At 46.1% G+C, this 12,009-nt stretch overlaps 1 protein-coding gene across 4 annotated transcripts in view; it reads left to right on the top strand.

Annotated features, from left to right (window-relative positions):
- Window positions 1-908: 908 nt before the first annotated feature.
- Window positions 909-12,009, top strand: part of AXIN1 (axin 1) — a 263,208-nt gene continuing 252,107 nt past the window's right edge. The window contains exon 1 of one of the 4 annotated variants that reach the window (XM_085632196.1): window positions 909-1,018. The gene's annotated coding sequence lies outside the window, so the exon portion shown is untranslated. The remainder of the gene's footprint in view (window positions 1,019-12,009) is intronic. The other 3 variants (XM_085632199.1, XM_085632198.1, XM_085632200.1) reach the window with 3 other exon arrangements.

Raw genomic sequence — 12,009 nt, 5'->3', positions numbered from 1 at the left:
CACGCCCCGTAGAGGGGCGGGAAGACCCCTATGATGAAGCATAACACCAAGGGCCCTTTTGGTGTGTGAGGGGTATTTTAACAACTAGTGTGTACTCTCCACCATCGTGGGGATCTACACCTTGTCCGGGGAAATTCTGACATACACATATACCTGTGGGTGGATCACTATGTTTATTAAATATATATATACAGACGCAGAAAAATACCAGTGGGGCAGCACACTATGTTAAGTACAGATTTTCAGCTTGGGGGTTTTAAGCCACGCCCTTAATTAAATAAGTCACGACCCTATGAGGGACCCCCAGTTTTTTCATCCCACTTAAAGCCCTGGCTGCTCCCTATTAGTTGGACTCTGTGGTGACAGTCGGAGCTAGCTGAGATGTAATCACAATAAAGCGTTCTTCACCACATTATACCAGTCTATATCGTCTTTTGTATGTGCCTTGTGGATTTAACAGGTAGGTACTCGCTATCTCGGAGTACCAATGTTTACTGATCTGAACTGCTGATACTTTTCCAGTAAAGGCGCTGAAAACTCAATGAGACGTGCAGGTACTCTCCTTTTCAAACTGAAGAAGTGCGGGTATTCACTGCCTACCCATTTTAAGCACTGGTAAACGCTAGAAATGGCACCTGTGCTTTAAAGAATTGCCACTCCATATCTAGCCAGGCCTCCACCGCGCACGACACTCGCTTGAGCCCCAGGAACGTGAAGAGCGTCCAAAAGTTCGTCCCTATAAGTCGCAGGCTAGCTCGTTTCTTGCAAACGGTGTCAAACCCGCCAACTACGAAATACCCTCCCGGACCACATTCGAACTATGATTGACTGTGGTGCCTCTAATGCTCCAATCCTAGCGCATCTTACATATCAGTAATACCCCCCCACTCCCAGAATATGTTCAGCCACGCGATTGGTTGTCATACGACCCGGAAGTTCTAACATTATGGACGAATGACATCCGTTAAAAGATCAACAACGGAGGACGGCTATCAGGCTGAATTCACAGACGGCCCGTGTAAGTAGCAAATAGGTGGTCACTAAAATCGAAGGGAGGAGCTCGCTGTACCTTTCTCTCTCTGATCTTAATCTAAAAGCGAGATAATTTCAGGGATAGTTCCAGAACGCAAAGGCTGCGCATTCATATGTGCTCACTGGAGCCTGTTGTCACTGCAACCCATTCCAGGCTCTCTCCGAAATCGCTAAAGTCTGACACCCACATTTCACCTGTATCCTCCCTTCTACCACCAAGAAGGTCATGCCTCCCTCCCCCCCCCAAAAAATATATAAATTAAAAAACAGAACACTAAAACGCCACGTTAGAGTGAACTTCGTATGGACGTGCATGCTACAAGGTATAAATATGTGGATATGAATGAAGGGGCGGCAGTGATCCTACCCCACCTCTACTTTGTATTGGGCAAATCACAAGCTAACGCTCAAGTAAAGCCTGCCTTTAGATCGAATAGGCCTTGATGGGGATTGGCAATCGCCCCCCTATGTAAAGTGTGTTTTGGAATTGTGGTCCATATTTCGTTGTATGGCTTGCTCGTTATGGTACTACTATGAACTCTTTTGGGCTAGAAGGCAGATGTTGACATAAGTTAACAAACCGCTCCATAATTGAGGCACTGAGATAAAAGCGGAGCTTGACTTCTTTAAAAAAACAAGCATAGCTGGCAGTTTTTTTGTTTTTGTTGCCAGACTTAAAATCGGGGGTAATTCTTCAATTGCTGACTGCGGAATACTGCAGTGACATCCTGGGCAACAGTATTTGAATATATTGTTGCGGTTTTTCCTCGCTATTCTCCTCAGTAAATACAAGAACTTTAGTACTGGATGTGAATATGTCCTAGGAAGAACAAAGGCTCACAGTTTTCCATCTATAGACATACATACGACCCGAAAGGAGTCTGTTTTCCTGCCTGTATATAAACCCGTAAAAAACGAAAATTCGGTGGTCTTTTTGGGAACTCTCAATATTGTCAGTCATGACTTTAAAGCCAGTACGTGTGGACGTTGACAGCAGAGAGTTTATAAACGGTCATGTTTCCCTAATCTAGTTTAAATGGGTAAATACATTTAAACCTCGTGTATTTGTACAAACCGTTATCTTTTCAGCTTAGCATAATTTTTTATTACATAAATGGCTGTTGATGCCTGAAAAGGTAAAAAGGCATCCAAATGCGCATTCGTTAGACAAGGGTGACAAACATGCTGATTTCAACTTAATATTGCAAATACAAACCAAATATAAATAAATATTGGTAAATGGGCAACATATACAGAACGAAAAGCCCCAAAATAAATATAATAACCCGTGAGCCTCAAATCTACTGTGATTAAGGACTGATCTATTAAGGTATCGATAGAGGAGGACTCGATGAGAGAACCTTTTTTGATGACTGGCAAATTATAACACTGACAATAACACAACTCACTAGCGGTGAGGGTAGCAAGAAGACGTGCACACTGGTGTGTAATCCGGAAGATTTGTAATTTAGCTCAAATCACGCTCTACTACTGTGGTCCCACTTCCACTGGGGCACTTACAACAAAACTACAACCTATACAAAAAGGAGCGCGCAGTCCATTAATCCTTCAAAAGCAAGATGCTTATTAAAAGTCAATTTTAAATTCCCATGTAGAAAAGTCTGCAGGGAGTCTTTTTTGTTGTATTCTCAATTCTTTGTTTATTTTGCAGTCCATTATTTAATCCAGAAAACATCAATAAAACAATCCATCCAACACGTTTCGATCTGTGTGGACATCATCAGTAGTAATACTGTGTCACCTCCACACTCTGGGTATTGTTTTTTCACAGTGTTAGAACTTCAGTGCCCATATCCCAGCTGCAGTCTATAACCACTTCATTACAGGGTAATGGGTTTATTGGTTTCACAGGGAGTTACAAAAAGGTCTCTGTGCTGATATCCTAAAGATGAGTTTGCTGTACTATCAGTGCTGCTTTCACCTGCATCACGCTGATTATGATTTATTTGCTGAATTGTTCTCACCCCTATCTCCTCTAGGATTTATGCTCAGTGTTAGTACTGTTCTGACTTCTACTGCTAACAGGTGGTGCTGTGGTAGGAAGGCGCCTTAGAAGCTATTCACTTTATTAGTTCTGGTTTTGTGTGTATCCCATGGATAGTTGGGGGAGGAGGGTGATTTATCTCAAGCAGCAGTAGTAGTTGTAATTCTGCCCTCAACTATGTCATCTGGGTATTGCTTTTCCACTCTACTAGTATTCCTATCTTGCATATCCCTGGGCAGTGTATAACTATCTCGTTATGTTTTATTGGCTTTATTGAGTTCACAGGGACTAGGCCACAAGTATGCATGTTGATTTTCAGAATATGATTTTTCGCTTTGACAAACCCAACATCAGTCAGAATCCTTACTTATCAAATGTATAATTTTGCGGTTGCTGTTGTTTTTGAAGCCAGGCACAATTTGGAGTCCCACTGGGAAAATAGCTTCTATCCACGGTCATCTTCTACCAAATTGGTATGTGAATAAGAAATATACTTCACCAAATATAGGAAGCCATGCTGCATGAAATTGCAGAACTACATTTTTTTCTGAATATCATTGGCTGGTATGGACTTAATTTAAAAAAAGTGGACAGATAAATGTGTGCATTGGCAAGGTGATAAAAAGAGCATTGTGCCAGACCATCACTCTTATCCATCTAATTTTGAGAACCTACTTCAAATATTACATTTTTATGCTATCTACTTTACTTAGTGATTCCTTTTGTATTGCATTGTTGTTTAAGATGTCCTCATGGGTTCCACTCCTGAATGGTAAAAGCTGCAGCTGCATGTAACTTAACCTTAACATCTTTTACACATGTGCTATCTTTTGTTGGATAAGCAACACGCAAGGGTGTTATCGTGTAATGCTGATTAGTGATACACAGGTTTCTAATATGCAGTTCTACTGAAGGCATCTGTGCTACACATCTTTGTGAATGTAATCTCATCCTTATTTTGTACATATTGTTTCTCGTAAATCGGATACCCGTCTTTGTTCACATCATTGTTCCCTCTAGGACTTTCATTACATTTTTAGATGTAGGGGCAGAAGCTGGACGTCGTTATTATTTTTTTTTTTTTAAACTGTATACATTTTTTATAACAGTGGGATCACAAGCATCGGTGCAGCAGTACCTTTGACACATTGTTCACTACAACATCATTACAGTCATTTCACATATCTGTAACAGTGCTAGACTACAACTTTGTGTTTATTAGTCACGGACTGCAATACATCTCACAGTACAGTGCCCGATTCTTCCCCTTTGACACCCCTTAGACATCATTTACGAAAGAACATCATTCCTGTCCTGCCCTTGCCTCCTCCCCCGAGCCCTTGTTCCCACCCTCGCCTGCCGTGTTGGTACATCATGCTCATTGGCTGCTGTTATCCTGTGCCCTTGCACATAAGTAGTCTCTCAGCGGTTGCCAAATGTCCTTCGGCCTGGATGCAATGGACTGTAGCTCAGCAAACAGCTCGGTGTTAGTATTACATTACATTAAACCTTTATGCCATTGTTAAACGGTTGGTGTGCTTCTGCGCCCCAGATGAATGGCCAGTTCTCTTTTGGGTATGAGGAATGCTATGCCGACAAACTTACGCATTGCCTTGGGGATCTCAGCAATGTAACCCTGTAATACCAGCAGTGGAGCCGGCCTAATTGTAAGGCTTGTCATTTGCTGCAGCTCTTAAAATATGTGTGACCAGTACTCCGCCACTCTATTACATGTCCATGTAATGTGTATGTAGTCCGCATCTGGAGCCCGGCATTTGGGACAATTTGCAGTGCGGGAAAGTTCAATGCGTGCCATTTTAGCCAGTGTCGTATATACCCTGAGCAGGTATTTATAATGTAGTAGCTCATGTCTGTAATTCCCAGAGACCTTACGGGTATGAGTACAGCATTGTTTACATATTTCATCGGAAATGGGGTGTCCCAGATCCGCCTCCCACGCGACTTTAAGCTTATTGTCACTTGTCGGGATGTGCTCTAGGCCAGCACAGGATAGTCTGGACACTAGTCTGCCCCCTACAGTATCAGATATGAGTAGTTTTAGCAGTGTAAAGTTGTCTGGCTCTAGGGGATAGGAAGATATTCGACTCCGCAGCGCATTTTGAAGTCTGGTCAGTGCACACTGGTCCATAAGTGTGGCACCAGTGAAGCGCGTGTCCTCTGTGCGTGGGTAAATGTACCCCCAGAGAAAGCATCCCCAAATGTATACAACCCAAACCTCCGCATTGTGCGCTTGGCTAGTGGCCCAGATGTGATGGGCACCCAGGGGTTATCAGTCAGTAAGATTTGGGAATCGTTTAGTTCTGCACCCTCCGTCACTCGTAGCATTTTCCTCCAGGCTCAACAGGTGTTTGACACGGTTTAGATATCCACTTTATCGGGTGGCAGTCCGGCTGGCAATAGCCGTCGCCGCGGCACTGGAGCCGCCAGGTCCATCTCAGGTTTCTTGTATGGCAATCTGGCGTCTGGGTGATACCAATGCCATGCATAGCTGCATTGCGCTGCCAGATAGTATAGCTGCATGTTTGGGTCTCCGAACCCTCCCTTTTCATATGGTAGCATTAGAGTATCCCACCCTTTACGTGGTTGCCTTCCTCCCCAGACCATCTACGACAGGAGGGTACGTAACTGGGCAAAAAAAGAGTTAGCAAGTGGAATGGGAATATTATGGAAGAGATAACACAGCTTTGGTAGTATGACCATTTTAATTATTGCAATCCTGCCAGCCACGGAGGGTGGCAGGGCAATCCATCTTCAATTTGAGTTTTCAGTCGTTCCAGTGCTCGACCTAAATTAAGCCACAATATCTGCTCCCTATCCTTGTTTAGCATTATTCCCAAATAACGCGTCTCAATGTCACACCATGTTAATGGAAACCATTCACATTCACGGTCTCGTACATCCGTCAATGGGAATGCCACTGATTTTGACCAATTGAGATGTATACCAGAGAGCTCCCCTAATCGGGAGAACTCGCGGAGCAACGGAGCTAGATTCTCAGCGGGGTGCCTGACATATAATATAATATCATTTGCACAGAACGACATCAGTACAGGACCAGTTTTAAATTGTAGTCCCCTAGGCATATGGTTTTCTTGTAAGCGCCTCACTAATGGGTCCATGGCAATAATGAATAAAAGTGGTGACGGGGGCATCCCTGCCTGGTGCCCCACGTTATCTCAGATGATTGAGTTGTTGTGCCGTTTATGCTTATTCAAGTGGAGGGCCGGGTATATAGTAGATCGATTAGCGAAGTGAACCCAGCTGGAAACCCCATCCTGCGTAGCACGGCTCTGAGAAAGGACCACTCTAGCAAGTCAAAGGCCTTTTCTGCATCTAACAGTGCAGCGATTGCCGGCACCGAGGGTGCTATTCTATGCAGTATGGTAAAGAACATGCAGAAGTTTAATGCGGTAGACCTGCAAGGAATAAACCCCGCTTGTGCAGGTGATATTGTTTTCTCCATTAGCAACGACAGTCGGGTTGCAATCATTTTTATCTAGAATTTTCATATCAAAATGTAATGACGACAGTGGCCTCTACGAATTGATTTGTAATGGGTCCTTCCCAGGTTTGAGTAGCAACACAATAATGGCCTCTCGTAGCGATGGGGGAGAATACCTTCCTCCACTGCCTCCGCATAGACCTCCAGCAGCTGTAGTGCCAATAACTCCTTAAATGCCTTTTAAAAAGCACCTGTCTATCCATCCGGCCCCAGAGCTTTACTTCCATCCATGACGTCTATGGCTTGCTTGATCTCTTCAACAGAGAAGGGCTTGCTCAGAAATGGTTGCTGGGGAGACGTAAGCCACACCATAGCTAAACTCTACAAATATTTGGTAATTTCTTCTGTATGCCTGGTAGTGTATAATTCTGTGTAGTACCTCAGAAATTCGCATGTGATACTGGGGGTGTCGGTTATATATTTCTTCTGTGACCTGCATATCCCTGTTGTGTACGATTGCCCCAGTGGCAGCTGTAACAGAAGAGCATGGGTCCTCCCTGGGCTTTCCCCTTCTCCATACTTCCTTGCTGTGACATATGTACTCAGTTGGTGGTCTTCCCTGTCTGCTGCTTCCTGGAACTCTGCTAATAGTGTCGCCCTTTTGGTTACGTATGTCTGAGAGAGCCCATCGGCATGTTCCTGATCTAGGCGTGCAAGTGTTTCCTCTTAACTAGGAGAGCGTGTTAAGAAGATCATGGAATATATTTGCCCCCTTGGATATGCAGACCACCCTCAAGTATGCTTTGAAGGCCTCCCTTAGTGGAGCTTGGTGCGGAACCGATCCTGTGTTTAATTTGAAGTATTCTAATATTGCCTGTCCGAGTTCACTACTGAAAACAGGATCCCTCAATGCCCGTTCTGGGAACCGCCACTGTCTCTCTATGCCTCCCTCCCAGGGATACACTGTTTCAAAATCAGGGGTAAGTGATCTGAGTGTTTCGTAGCCAGATGGATATCGTTTGGGACATCAGCCAGTAGTCCAGCCTTGTCCATGTATTCGATTGTGCTGCATAATACGTGACAAAAAAAAAAAGTGTATGCCAGGCCAGAGGGGTTATGCGGTCGCCAAGCATCTTGCAGAATGTACTGTTCGCAGAGGTCACCCATGGCTTCGTGGGATCTGGGCTTCTTCTGGGGGTGACCTGGATGTGCTGTCTAGTATAGGGTCTAATATTGTATTCATATTCCCCCAATTGGTGTCTGGTCTGCGTCCAATAGGGAAATTTGCTTCTGCAATTCATGACAGAAACCAGGGTCTTCAACATTTGAAGCACATACATTGACCAGTAGAATGTGGTGCACAACATCACCCCATCACAACAAGTAGCGCCCCATATGGTCTCCCACTGTGCGTGTCTAAACAGCAGGTTTTTACATATCAAGGTGTTCACCCCTGCGCATATGAGCTGTAGCTGGAGAAAAATCTTTCTGTCCCCCAGTGTGGATGCCCGGGGGGGGGGGGGGGGGAAGAGGGGGGGGGGGTCGGCGACAGGTGCGTTTCCTGCTGAAATACCACATCCACTGTGTGTCGCCGCATGTATTGTATCACCTGTTGACATGTCCGTGAGCTATTGAGCCCCCTGACGATCCACGTCATGAACACAAAGTCTGCGAAGGCTCTAACATTGGTCGCTGTCATTGTTCGTTTAACTCAGTAAAATCATTTTGACAGATGTTGCTGCTACACAAGCCCGATACCCCTTCTGTAAGTCCATCCCCATCTTAAAGGTAACACTGCAACCCATCTCCCCCTCCCATGCCAAGAGGATGACCACCCAGCAAAACCCCAAAATGATAACAGTAACATTTGCTCAATTTCCCAAAGCCATCTAAGGCTAAACATATCTCACAACTGTGAACTTCACTGGGGGTGCGACAACGCTCCATCAGCCCCCGCTGTCTGAAATAGCAGTTTGTACATGTCTTTGTGTGCGGTCGGATGCCATAGTGTCCAACATTCATTACCCTGTCAGGCTGCATAGATTTAAGAGTAACAGAGTCAAGGCAAACTTATCTGTGGATTGTAGATCATTAATGTCCTCCCATCAGGCTACCAAGTAGGAAATAGGTCCATGCTGGCACTGGAGTGGAGCTTAGGCTGAGACCCACCCTGTGATCCACGTCACTCGTTATGTTGCGAGCCCGAAAATGCCCTGCAGAACATCTGCACCTCCGTTGGATTGTCAAAAAGCGTGCCTTCACTTGTATGTCGATCCGCATCCTCGCCGGATATAACATTCCTTATCGGAGGCCTAGGTTGCGCAGCATAGCTTTGACTCCAATGAACTTGCAACGGGCCTCTTGAACCATGATTGTAAAGTCAGGAAACAAGGACAGGCCTGAGCCCTGCCATTTTAGTGGGCCCTTTTGCCTCGCTAGCTTGAGCGCAGTGTCCCGGTCCTTGAAGTTCAGCAACCCTGCAATTATTGGGCGGGGTGGGAGGCCTGGGTTCGGACGCGGCCCCAGCGACCTGTGGAGGTGAAGGATTCGGATCCGAACAGCTCTGTGAGCAGCCATTCAACGAAATGGTCAAACTGTCCACTATTCGTTGACTCGGCACTCCCTTTGTGCGCAGGTTATTCCTCCACCCTCTTTCCTCCAAATCTTCGGTCTTCATGGCTAGTGTCTTGACCTGCCTTTCCAGCTTTTCCACCTTTTAGGTCGAGCCTATGGCAGAGCGCATGCGCTGCATAGGAAATCGACCTCTTGGAATCACTTCAGCGTGTGTAGAAGCTCGTGCGTGTGGTGCTCACACACGATTGGCCTTAGCGTCTGGCTTTAGTACGCAATTGGCCAAAGGCGTGTGGAGGTCCCAGCTTCTTGTGAAATGTTTACTCCACGAGCGTTTTGCTCTCTGGAGCAAGCAGCGGCTCGCAGGGGCCATCTGTTTTTAATTAGCGTGCTTGCAGGCAAGGTTTCAGCATTTTTTTCCATGAGTGGAGGATCTATATCGATCTATATCGCAGTCACGCAGTTATATATTCCTACTTAGAAACTCTTCGCGTTTTAAACATTGTATTTGCCACTTTCGATGTCCAGAAACAAGTCACAGGCTAAAACGGCTTATTATACCGTTATGTCCCCCTTCCGTTGCAACTGTTTTGGCAATCTATATTCCTGTGTAAAAAGCTTGATGTGTCTGGGGTGAATGTGAAAGGGGCTCACACTTTGTTCGTGTAGGACTGAGTGCCTCTATGGTGCGCTTGGTGGCCGGCAGTGAGTGTACTATTGCTGTGGTCAGCTGCCTGGCACACTCGTGACCAGGCAGGGAGGCTCAGTGCCGCCGGCTTCTCTCTAGTGCTAGGCACGGGTGACTGCTGAGGGGAGGCCGCCTTACCATCGCATCCGAGCCGTGCTGCTCCCTGGAAGTGTGGAAGCGGACATCCCTCACTGAGAGGCTGCGGATCTTCCCACGCACCATGGCTCAGTCCTAGAGGCTGCGGGAGCGCACAAACACCATGGAGCACAAACCAGGAAGCCAGGCTGGGGTCCCTCCCCGCAGGAGGCGTTCCTGGACGAGGCCGGTTTCATTCGAGCCCAGCCGACGAGTGTGGAAGAGACGCCGCCAACCCACCCTGTCGCTTAGTTTAGTAATGGACTCTGGGCTCTGTCTTGACCACTTGCACCAGATAACTGTGTCTTGGGGCCTAAGGGTGTCGGAATTAGGAGTACATCTTGCGCCCTGCTGTGCTCACTTCTGAAGGATCTTATAGAACTCTGCTACCTCCGCCCTGCCAATACTTCAACTGCTGAGTACATCCATCATACATACTTGCATATAGAATCATGACTGCAACTGGAATACATGGCCACTACTCTATGCTCTCAGCAGAGAGGCCAGGGATTGAATGAGCATGTATTCTGCACCCCTTTTTGACCCACTGGCAGCAACTGTAGGAAACTTGCACTGTCTTCAGCCTCAACTCCAGTCCTCTCAGTCATGGCCCTTCATTAATACTGGACTCAGCTTAAAGTATGCACTATAAAAGAGTAAGAGGCTACACAAAAAGAAACACAACATGCTGGAAATAGCTAACACGCTTAAGGAATGCAAGATTTAGTAAAACATGTGGAATGTAAACAGGCACTAAATCACTGTTACACTGATCTGATTTCTGAAAAATTATTGTATTTGCCAGTAATTTTAAGGACATGAATATAGGGCCCTGTTTTGAGATTTGAGACCCGGAAGGACCCGGTCCACTTAAATCTCTGTATATAGATCTGACAGGAGAGCTTAAACCATTTGTGACACCCAATGTCGGGCTGGGAAAAAAATATAAGAGCTGCAAACATGGTGGAAGCGTGGTACATGGAGGAGTCCTCGGAGGACCAGAGGCAGCCACATTGGTTGCAGCTCAACCGGTCTGTGAGCATGGCAGAATTGGAGCGGCTAGATGTCTTCCACTGGAAGGTAAGGGCCCTGGTAGGCCGCGCTGGGGGCTTTTGGGAGGTGGAAGGTGCCGGTGGTCACCGGAGTCATATACGGGACAGCAACAAACGGCAGCATGAGAGGAAGCTGTGCCCGTTTTTGGGGTCCTATTTTGAAGCAAACAATATTGAAGTTTCTCCGTGGCAGTTGCATTGCAGCGATAGACAGTGTAATAACTTCCTCTTGTAAGAGCTTACTTTGCAACTGCTTGCGCTCGTTCCCATAACATGACACTAAATTAAATTAAGGCAAAATATACGCATTTAGAGTCCTTTCTTTCTTGTTGGTTCATCAACTGACTGTTAATTTGGTAGAGCGTGGGCAGCCCTGGGCGGGTCAAAGTTCTTCACGCAAAGGCTAATCATATGCTATGCTGTGTTTTTTATTTTATAAAAAGTCATGCTGCATGTGAGGTGTGTCCTAGAACTCCCCCCCCCCCCCCCCCCCCCCCCAAGTTTAGCGCACTGCTATCAGTCAAAGCAATCTCTTTTTAGAAAAGTACGTTTTTCTCCAGAGGCCGCCTTTATCGCCTGCTCGAGACCACCGTCCCGATCACAAAAACATACTCCCAGTAATTCCTAAAGTTAATTTCCTCTCTCAAGCACATAGTAGTGGCAGTGTTGTACTAGTTATGTGTGTGTTTGAGTTTTTAGAGGAACTCTGGTCATGGGCCAGGGCTTTAAGTGGGATGAAAAAACTGTGTGTGGGGGAGGTGTCTCAAAGGGGCGTGGCCGATGCAGTTGGGGGCGTGGCTTAACACGAGTAACCTACAAATCTGTGCTTAGCATAGTGTGCCGCCCGACTGGTATTTTGCTGCTCCTGTGATTGAATCCAGATATATAATACAATAAGTAAGATTACCTACAACAAGCCAGGACTATTGGCTTTGTCAGTGGTTGTTAGTTGCATAAGATACATAAGCAACTGCTGTCTGGGAGTTCTGTGCATGCCATATAACACAAGGGGCTACATACTGCCCAAGGCTTCCCGGACACTTAATGCAGAAGCCAGCAGAGA

The sequence above is a fragment of the Triturus cristatus genome, chromosome 10, assembly GCF_964204655.1.
Source record: "Triturus cristatus chromosome 10, aTriCri1.1, whole genome shotgun sequence".
In the NCBI taxonomy this organism is placed as follows: domain Eukaryota; kingdom Metazoa; phylum Chordata; class Amphibia; order Caudata; family Salamandridae; genus Triturus; species Triturus cristatus.
The sequence above is the reverse complement of the archived record's forward strand: the minus strand, read 5'-3'. Positions and strand labels throughout refer to the sequence as shown.